Source organism: Bufo gargarizans, chromosome 1 (assembly GCF_014858855.1).
Source record: "Bufo gargarizans isolate SCDJY-AF-19 chromosome 1, ASM1485885v1, whole genome shotgun sequence".
NCBI classification, from domain to species: Eukaryota; Metazoa; Chordata; class Amphibia; order Anura; family Bufonidae; genus Bufo; species Bufo gargarizans.
In genome coordinates, this window is record NC_058080.1 from 699,430,919 (window position 1) to 699,442,203 (window position 11,285).

Consider the following 11,285-nt stretch of genomic DNA (forward strand, 5'->3'; position numbering starts at 1 on the left):
GACAGTACCCCTCCCTCTACGAGTGGACTCCGGACACTCAGAGCCCACCTTCTCAGGATGGGACCTATGGAAAGCCCTGATGAGACGAGAGGCCTTAATGTCCGTCACTGGGACCCACATCCTCTCCTCAGGACCATAACCCTCCAAATGAACAAGGTACTGAAGAGAACCGCGGACAAGACGAGAATCCACAATCCTAGAGACCTGAAATTCAAGATTCCTATCAATCATAATCAGAGGAGGAGGCAAAGGCGAGGGTACAATGGGTTGAACATTAGGTTTCAATAAGGACTTATGAAAAACATTATAGATCTTCCAAGTCTGAGGAAGATCAAGAGGGTAGGCAACAGGATTTATTGCAGACAGACAGGATTTTGTAAGGCCCAATAAACCTAGGACCCAACTTCCAGGAGGGAACCTTCAATTTGATATTCTTGGTAGACAACTACATCAGATCACCAACATTCAGGTCCGGACCAAGCACACGTCTCTTATCTGCCACACGCTTATATCTCTCACTCATGCTCTTTAGATTATCCTGAATCTTTTGCCAAATAGATGACAAAGACGAGGAGAATCTGTCCTCATCAGGTAAACCAGAAGACCCCTCTCCCGAGAAAGTCCCAAACTGCGGATGAAACCCATATGCACCAAAAAATGGTGACTTATCAGAGGACTCCTGACGACGGTTATTTAAAGCAAACTCAGCAAGGGACAAAAAAGAACACCAATCCTCTTGATTCTCCGCCACAAAACAGCGGAGATATGTCTCCAGATTCTGATTGACGCGCTCTGTCTGGCCATTCGACTGCGGGTGGAAAGCAGAAGAGAATGACAACCGAACCCCCAAGCGAGAACAGAAAGCCTTCCAGAATCTGGAAACAAACTGCGTGCCCCTATCAGAGACTATGTCTGAAGGAATATCGTGCAATTTGACAATGTGATCAATAAATGCCTGCGCCAGCGTCTTAGCATTGGGCAAAGCAGGAAAAGGGATGAAATGCACCATTTTGCTAAAACGGTCCACCACCACTAGAATCACAGTCTTCCCCGAGGAACGAGGCAGGTCCGTTATAAAGTCCATGGACAGATGTGTCCAAGGACGGGAAGGAATGGGTAAGGGACGGAGAGGACCTGATGGCCGTGAATGAGGGACTTTGGCACAACGCAAGTCTCGCAGGCTGCCACAAAACCCTCAACCGACTTATGAAGCGCAGGCCACCAGAATCTCCGAGCAATGAGATCCAGTGTGGCTCTTGCCCATGGGTGCCCAGCAAGGAACGTATCGTGGTGTTCCTTAAAAATCTTGTGTCTTAAAGCGAGAGGCACAAACAACCTCCCAGGAGGACAAAGATCAGGAGCCTCTGACTGGACTGCCTGCACCTCTGCCTCCAATTCAGAAAAAAGAGCAGAGACCACCACACCTTCAGCCAAAATGGGACCCGGGTCTTCAAAATTCCCACCTCCTGGAAAACAACGTGACAGGGCATCTGCCTTCACATTCTTAACTCCAGGGCGGAACGTGACAACAAAATTAAACCTAGAAAAGAACAAAGACCATCTGGCCTGTCTCGGGTTCAGACGCTTGGCTGACTCCAAGTAGACCAGATTTTTATGGTCAGTAAATACGGTAATAGGGTGTCTGGCTCCTTCTAGCCAATGGCGCTATTCCTCAAAAGCCAACTTGATGGCCAACAATTCCCTATCTCCCACATCGTAATTTCTCTCTGCGGAGGAGAGTTTTTTCGAGAAAAAGGCACACGGTCGCCATTTGGCAGGAGAGGAACCCTGAGACAAGACCGCCCCCACACCAACCTCAGAAGCATCAACCTCAACTATGAAGGGTAAAGAAATATCAGGTTGCACCAAGATGGGAGCGGAAGCAAAACTCTCCTTGATATTAGAAAAAGCCTTACGCGCCTCTACTGACCAAGAAGAAAAATCTACCCCCTTTCTGGTCATATCAGTGAGTGGTTTAACAATAGAGGAATAATTCAAAATAAACTTCCTGTAATAATTGGCAAAGCCCAAAAAAACGCATCAACGCCTTCTGATTCTCAGGAAGCTCCCACTCAAGCACAGCGCGGACCTTCTCGGGGTCCATGCGAAAACCAGAAGCGGAGAGAAGAAACCCCAGAAATTGAATTTCTGGAACCTCAAACACACATTTTTCCAGTTTCGCATATAATTTATTCTCCCGCAGGATGAGCAAGACCTGACGTAAATGTTCCTTATGAGTTTTGAAATCAGGAGAAAAAATCAAAATGTCATCCAAATACACTAATACAAATTTTCCCATCAAATGATAAAAAATGCTGTTCACGAAATGCTGAAAAACGGCTGGGGCATTCATCAAACCAAAAGGCATAACCAAATTCTCAAAATGGCCCTCAGGGGTATTGAAGGCAGTCTTCCATTCGTCTCCTTCTCTGACCCTGACCAGGTTGTATGCCCCTCTTAGATCTAATTTGGAAAAGACTTTAGCCCCAACAACCTGGTTAAACAGGTCCGGGATCAGAGGAAGCGGATAAGGGTCACGAATAGTGATACTGTTCAGCTCCCTGAAATCCAGACAAGGTCTTAAAGAACCATCTTTTTTCTTAACAAAGAAAAAACCAGCGGCAACAGGTGACTTCGAGGGTCGTATGTGTCCTTTTCTCAGACTCTCAGAGATATAAGCACGCATAGCGATCCTCTCAGGTTGGGAAAGATTGTATAAACGAGATTTAGGCAGTTTGGCGCCTGGGATGAGATTAATAGGGCAATCGTACTCCCTATGTGGGGGCAAATCCTGAACTCCACTCTCAGAGAAGACATCCGAAAATTCAGAGAGAAAAGATGGTACAGTCTTAGTAGCAACCTCAGAAACAGATATCGTGAGGCAATTCTCTCTGCAAAAGTCACTCCAACCATTTATTTGCCTCGCTTGCCAATCAATGGTGGGTTATGTTTAGTGAGCCAGGGTAGCCCCAACACTAGAGGAGTAGGCAAACCGCTAAGGACGAAACATGACACATCCTCAACATGAGCATGACTCACAATTAAACGGATATTGTGAACTATGCCTTTTAATGATTTCTGAGAAAGTGGAGCGGAATCAATAGCAAAAACAGGAATATCCTTTCCCAAAGTGCGCACCTGGAAACCATGAGTTATTGCAAATTGATTATCAATGAGATTGACAGCTGCTCCACTATCCACAAAAATCTCACAAAAAATGTTCTTGCTCTCTAGCGCCACCCAAGCCGACAGGACAAAACGGGAACTACAAGCAAACGGAAAACGTTCAATTTCCGCCTCAACCCTGCCAATAGTAACAGACGGAACATTTTTAAAAGATTTTTTCCTGTTTGTTTCTTTATTACTCCCAGAAAACTGCCTGAATCTCCTAGAGGGACAAACATTTGCCAAATGATTTATACCTCCACAACAAAAACAAACCCTCCCATGCGAGCTGAATCTTCTATTGTCAGAAGCAATCAACCCCAGCTGCATGGGCTCCTGCTCAGAAGGGGCTGACAGCGACCGAGACCCCTGCGCACAGAATGAGACCGCTGCACTGTCCTGGGACTGAGTATGACAGGAAGGAGACATCTCTCCTCTCTCTCTAAGACGCCTGTCAATACGAACGGCCTGAGACATAGCAGAGTCCAAAGAAATAGGCCTCTCATGAAAGGCAAATGCATCTTTCAATCCCTCTGAAAGACCATGGCAAAATTGACTTCGGAGTGCAGCATCATTCCAACCAGTATCAGCTGCCCATCTCCGAAATTCTGAGCAGTATATTTCTGCGGATTGTTTACCCTGGCATAACAGACGTAGTCTAGACTCAATACGATCTGGATCATCATATATCTGACCCAGGGCTAAAAATAATTCATCCACTGAACGGAGAGGCCGTGCCCCCTCCGGCAGAGAAAAGGCCCAGGACTGAGCGTTACCCCTGAGTAGCGATATAATGATCCCCACCCTCCGTTCCTCATCACCAGAGGAATGGGGAAGAAGGCGAAAATGGAGTTTGCAAGCCTCTCTAAAACGCACAAAATTCTCACTACCCCCGGAGAACGTATCCGGGAGCGAGATCCTAGGCTCAGAACAAACTCCATGAACGCAAGCTGAACCGGTCACTTGAAGCTGAGAAAAAGTCTTACGGAGATCAGCTACCTCCAATGAAAGACCCTGGAAGCGTTCAGCCAAAAGTGAAACCGGATCCATGCTTGAGACGGTTTTGGCGGCTTATAATGTCACGGACGGTGTACAGGAAACAAGACAAAGCAACATGCATATATGACTCACTGGATCCAAAGCTAAGGAACCAAAAGGGAGACCTCTGCACAAGACCTGAGACTTTCCCTGGCTGCTCAGCATATGCAAAGATCCCAGAGGTGGATGGTTGCATATCCACGTACCCCGACTATATAACCCCTGAACACCCTACAATAGTGAGGGGACACGACCACTGGCTCCCTACACCAGACACGGAGGGAGTCAGGGTCACCTGGGATCCAGCAAACAGAAAATAACAGATAAATGTTCAGCACTTAACTTTGTAGCAGACTGGAAAACAGGATCAGCATGCACACACACTCCAGGAAGTAGTACCAGGTAGTAGTACGCCCAGTAATGCATTATGGGGAGGAATTTAAAGGGAAGCAATTAGTCCAACTACATGACAGCTGAGAGAGGCTAACGAGATGAGGAACTGAACAGCACAACTAAAAAAACTCAAGGAGGAGGCTCTGAAAGGCTTCTCAGCTGTCTGGTTGTGACACTGACTCAGACTGTCACTCACTCTGGGTCGCTTGAATCACTCTCTGCCTGGCCTGGAGTCTGGACTTCTGCATCTTCATTCATGCTCCGGCTACTGGCTCTGCACTGACTTTCCCGCCTGGAAGGTGGGCGGAGCCTATCGCGAACTGCCGTGCATGCCCCGCCCCCTCTCCCCTCCTCACTCTGCTCTGCAGCCGGACGCTGTGTGAAGAAAAAAAAAACACAGCGTCAGGCTCGATTTAACTTGTGCCAGCCCAGCGGACAGCCGTGCCCCCCTGCAGTGTGGCGTCCGGGGCAACGCCCCCCCCCCAGGCCCCCCCACTCTACGCCCCTGCGAACCGCGGGTTCGCATCGCGCCCATTGACTTTAATAGCAGGCAAACCTGGAAAACCTTCAGGTCATATTTGCAGACACCAAATACAAACTATGAGTGCACAAATAGTCCCACAACATGGACAGTGCGTTCCAGAGGGGGATCATTGGCCAAAATTCCCACAAAAATTACGTATTTTAATCAGGGGCCATTTTATGCGTGTTAAAGGGAAACTCTAAAAAATGTGCCCTGCTGGAGCCTAGAAAGACTTTATTTCCTTTCGGTTTGATTTATACAAATGTGCAGCTATCTCTGTTCATTTTTTTTTTTCAATGCAAAAATCGCATAGTTAAATTTCGTATAATGCGCTTGCGCAAAAAAGGCGTGGCCTAGTCTAGCAACTGGTTTGAACTACCCAAAGTTTGATGCGATTGGAAAAGATGGTTGAAAGCAAGTTTCGTGACATCACAGCACTATGTCTGTAGCATGTACGTATGGACAGCATAGAAATATCTATTACATGCATATTGCATATCCATTCATGAGCAGTCACTGGCGCGGTGAAAAGAAACCAAGCTCCCCAGAACCTGTCCTGCCGCAGAGTTCGTACAGGTAGTCGTTAACAGCACGTTTCTGCTGGAGCAGCCTATCAAGGATATACAAGGTGGAGTTCCAGCGCGTCGTGCAGTCACAAATCAGACGTCTGACGGGCAAGTGGTGTCGCCGCTGAACGTCAGCAAGGCAAGCCATGGCTGTGTAAGATCTTCTAAAATGGCCAGAGATTTTCATGGCCTGCTGCAAGACGTCCTGGACCCTGGGGTATTTGGCAACGAATTGCTGCACGACTAAGTTCAGGACATGTGCCATGCATGGCACGTGTGTCATTTTGCCCTGTTTCAGCGCGCTCAGCAGATTGGCACAGTTGTCGCACACCACTTTACCAACTGTCAAATTCAACAGTATTAGCCACTGATCGGCCTGTGACCGCAGAGCTGAAAGGAGTGCAGGACCGGTGTGGCTCTTGGCTTCCAGGCACCACAGCCGCAGCACAGCATGGCAACATCTCACCTGGCACGTTGAATAGGTTCTGGAGAGCTTGGGGGGTGCAGCGGAAGAGGCGGTAGCAGTGGAAAAGTAGGAGTCAGCCAAGGAGGAGACGGAGGATGGAGTAGAAGGAGGAGAAGAAGAGGCAGGCCTGCATGCAATTCGTGGTGGTAACACCAAATCCACTGGTTACATGCTTGATGGCCGTCAGAAGGTTCACCCAGTGGGCAGTAAAAGTTATGTACCTGACCGTCCCGTGTTTGCTAGACCATGTGACTGTGGTCAGATATATCTTGGCACAGACACTCTGTGGCCATATAGTTCAGAGATGCCCTTCTGGGGGAAATATTTACTTACGGGGACCTTCCATTACAGTGTGCCAATGGCCCCAAATTTTCTAAAGACCTCCGAGTCCACCAATTTATATGGCAGTAGTTGGCGGGCTAGCAGTTCTGACAAGCCAGCGGTCCGCCGTTGGGCAAGAGGATTATCTGGCGTCATCATTTTTTTTACGCTCTAACAATTGAGCCACGAAAGCCTGCCTTGTGCCAGATGAACGCGATGATGGCACAGTCGAAGGTGGAGTGGAGGACAAATGGCAGTAGAGAGGAGAAGGAGAAGAGACAGAACATGGAGCGCCGGGACTGTAACTTTGTGGGTTCTGATGGTGTTTCTCCCACTGGGCTCGGTGATGGGAGGCCAGGTGCCTTCTTAAGGCGGTCGTCCCGAGGTGAGTGTTGGGCTTACCGCGACTTATGCGTTGACAGCACAGGCTGCAGATGGCAACACTATTGTCAGCAGCTGACATGTTAAAAAAAAGCCCACACTGCAGAGCCATGTGCCGGTGTCCTGGGAGCGCAAGATGTGACCGTGCATGGTGTATGGCTCGCTCCAGATACATTTGCAGTCTGCTTTTTGCCCCCTGTGTACTGCGAGTTCTGCCTGCTTCTCCTATCTGCTGCTCCGTCTCTCCCTCTGAACTCCCCTCCTCTTCCTCTCTTGTGGGCACCCACGTGATGTCCATCGAAACGTCATCATCTTCACTACCACTGACATTAGAGATCTTGGACTAGGCAGGCAACAGTGGGGACCACCCTCCTTGGGCTGATCTGGGTACTGTCATCAGACCGCTGGATGGCGGCCATTGCTACCTCCTCTTCCTCATCCGATGCCAAGAATGGCTGTGTATCGGTAAGGTCTGGGAATGGATGGGAAAATAATTCCTCTGACTCGAGTGGAGGGGCTATGGTGGTGGTGTCTTTTGGGGTGCACACAGCAGAGAGTGAGAAGGGTGCAGATACAGAGGATGAGGAGGGTGCAGAAGTGGAAGGCTATGTGAGCCACTCAACCAACTGTTGTGCGTCCTTTGACATAATCGCACACACCTTCTCCAACTTCCCACTTAGGCTCCTGGTGCACCTGTTAGTTAAAGCAGGTATATCAAAACCCGTAATCTGTATTTTGTGGACGCAGGTATATGGAAAACCTCTATCACTATTTTGTGGAAGCTGATATATGGCAATACTCAGTCAGTTGTTAGTTGAAGCTGGTATATCGCACTTAAGCAGTAATTTTGTGGATGCAGGTATATGGAAAACCTCTACCACTATTTTGTGGAAGCTTATAGATCGCAGCCCTCAATCAGTATTTTCTGGACGCATACAAATCCATAATATACTTTCTATGTTAGAAAGTATATTATAAGTATATAACACCCCTCTGTGTATCACACTTATCGATAGCACAACGTTACCAGTCCTTAAAAGGACTTTTGTGACCCTATTAGCTAGCGTTTGGTAACCCTAAGTTCCTAACAGCCTGTCCCTGCTCCAAAATGCAACCTCTCCCTACACTGGCAAAACACATAATGTAAAATTTGCCGCGAAACAACCACAGGGCGAACCAGAGCAGTGATGGAGCAGAATAATACACTGTTGTAATCTGTCATGTTATGAGCAATCAATATGTCCAACCTCCACATCACCCTGCTCCTATAAAACATTGCAAGTCTTTAGTGTAAGTGCTGTGTACTACATGTTATTGACTGTATGTGATATCTGACTAAGAAGTATTAGAGAAGACAATTCATCTCGGTCAGAAGAAGCTCGACCATGGAGCCATGATTTCAGCACGTAACAGAATACTTAGGATACGATTCAGTGGAACGGAAACCACATTGTCACTGCTCCTCTGACTGCACTATTACTTCATACCATAAAATGCTCACTCGTGTCCATTTTATGGGCCTCCTTCTCAAGAGCAATATGGATTGTGTCAGATTGAAGTTCAGTCAGTTTTGTTTACGATTGCGTTCAGTGTTTTAGTTTTTTTACGGGCAGATGCAATGTTTTTAATGCATTTTTCACACATTTGAAAAAATAAAATAAAGAATTACAAACTAGATCTCCTAGCAACCATCAGTGAAAAGCACATTGCATCTGGACGCCTTCCGTTTTTCACACAAACCTCATTCACTCCTATGGAGCCAGGGCTGAGTGAAAAACGCACAATATAGAGCAATAGAGCATGCTGCAATTTTTCCTGAACGCTGGACACAGAACTTTTGAAATGAATGAGTCAGAACTCAGTCTGGATGCTATTCGTTTGCTTCACACATCACACCAAAACAGAAATATCCCCATGTGAAACGTCAACTGAACGTCAACGGGACCCCAAAAGCCGCCGCCACACGCTCCATCGTATGCAGCAAAATAGAACAAGTCCGCATGCCGGCCGGCCCCATGAACAAAAAATCGTCCAGATAGTGCAGCACTGACTGACAACCGGACTCCTGCTTCACCACCCATTCAAGAAAGGAACTAAAAGTCTCAAACCACGAACAAGAAATTGCGCAACCCATAGGCAAACAACAATCAACATAAAACTGCCCTTCCCATTTGAAACCAAACAAGTGAAAACTCTCCAGATGAATAGGAAGCAGACGAAAAGCCACCTCTATATACGTTTTCACCAATAACGAGCCCTGCCCTAAATGCTGCACCCAAGCGACAGCTTCGTCGAAAGACGTATAAGACACAGAACAAAGCTCCTGATCTATACCGTCGTTCACAGAACTCCCCGCTGGATAAGACAGATGATGAATGAGCCAAAACTTATTCAGCTCTTTTTTGGGTACCAACCCCAACGGCGATATGCGCAAGTCTGGCAACAGACTCTCGATGAACGCCCCAACTACTCTGCCCGCCCTAACCTCCTTCTCGATCTTTTCACGCACGACTCCCGGCCTAGAAAGAGCAGACACTAAATTCCGTACACTACTCCCAACCCCAACTGACATGCAGGGGATCCTAAAACCTTCCACAAATCCTTTCCTCAGCAACTCCGCCGCTGCCCTCCTAGGGTATGTGTTTAGGAAAGGAAGCATCTCTTCCACTTTCACCGGCGTCAGACCTCTTCTGAGCAGCCTCCTGTTCCTTTCCTTTTCCCCGTTTACAACACCTGCTAAAACTATGAGAGCCCCCACACCCCGAACATTCGTGTTTAAAACGGCAGTTTGACAAGAACTTACAAAGCCCCTCGTTGAACTGCCAAGAGCACCCTTTTCTACCGCCAGAAGGCGACTCTGCTGCAAAAGTACCCCCCGGCGGCCCACGAAAGGGCTGCTCCCCACCCTTAGTAGCGGCCATAAGTCCCATCCACAAACTGATATCCTTGTGGTCTCACCTTATACTCGGCCGGATTGCCCTGCGCTGATGGAATTGCTCGTCATATCTCAGCCACTCTGCAAAATTCCACTATTACTCCTACTATCACTACACTCAAATATACCTTACCTAGGTAGGAAACACTGTTGACACAATTACCACTACTCTACAGAGACATTATAGGTCATTACACCACTCTGGCATTCCTAATCTGGGACGTGTGTTATAACACCTTGGAAGGGACCTGGGATAGTACCCTACGCACACTGCAATTGGTGTCACGAACAAATACAGACTATTATCCACCTGACCCTGCCACTGCATTAAAGTGGCGTCAGCGTACCCGTTCCTGGTCACTGCACCTTCACAAATCCGTGTCTGTGACGGCATGTGTATCAACACAATGTCACTGAAGGGCCGCCCATGTTTGGTCTGTGTGCCCATTTTTTGTCCTCCATGCATAATCAGTTTCCCATGTGCACTAGTTCGGCTGATGAGGGATTTCTCACAGACACCCATACCTCAGTGGGCTTGTTTGGTCCATGTTCTGACTCAATACCTAGGCTGAAGTGTGAGGTTCATGAGACAATAAGCAGTGTCCCACTATGTGCTGTATGTGGGCACTTTAAACTTTTGCTGCTAATTGTCATATTTAATGTGTTGTATTTCCTAATATCAGCCTGGCACTGTCATTGCATCTATTTGCCCCTAGGTGGTGCTGGCGCCACATATTATATATAGCTTGGGGTGTGTTAGCTTAGAGAGAAGAAAGTAGTTAGTTGTAGAAAGGATGTGTTGGAGAAGAAAGTGTATGGAGGAGAAAAGAAGGCTCAGTCCAAGATGTAGCTGCCTTTCTTTTTTCTGAGCCCTGATCAAGCCTAGAGAGGACAAACAAAGTATTTACAACAGCATAGCACAGACAAGTAAGTCTATGTCTGAATATAGAGCAAGTCTAGTGAAGATTAGAGCTGAGTCTAGCCAAGGGACTTCACAAGCACCAGTGACCAGGAGGAACTTATAGGTACCTGGACCCAACTGGATGATTAGTGCGCAGAATTATCCCTTTTCACTAAATGCCTTCTGGGACATAGTGAACCTGAATATTTCAGGAGAGAATCCTGCATCAAATAATCTAGCAGAGAGTTTGCCTGCCATGAGGGAGAATGCCCTTATTGGATTGCTCAACATAAAGTAAGGAAACCATTATATTCAGTACCTGAGTGCTAGAGATTGGGCTTAGTGCAAAACTATTTAAAGAGGACCTTTCACTCGTATACAAACTAAAAACGAACTCTATCTGTGGGCAGAGCGGCGCCCAGGGGTCCCCCTGCACTTACTAGTATGCCTGGGCGCCGCTCCGTTCGCCCAGTATAGGCTCCGGTGTCTCAGCTCCGTCTGTTGTATTGGACTGATTTTTTGTAGGAGGCGTGTCCCTTGCTGCAGCACTGGCCTATCGCAGCGCACAGCTCATAGCCAGTCTGTTTATTATATAG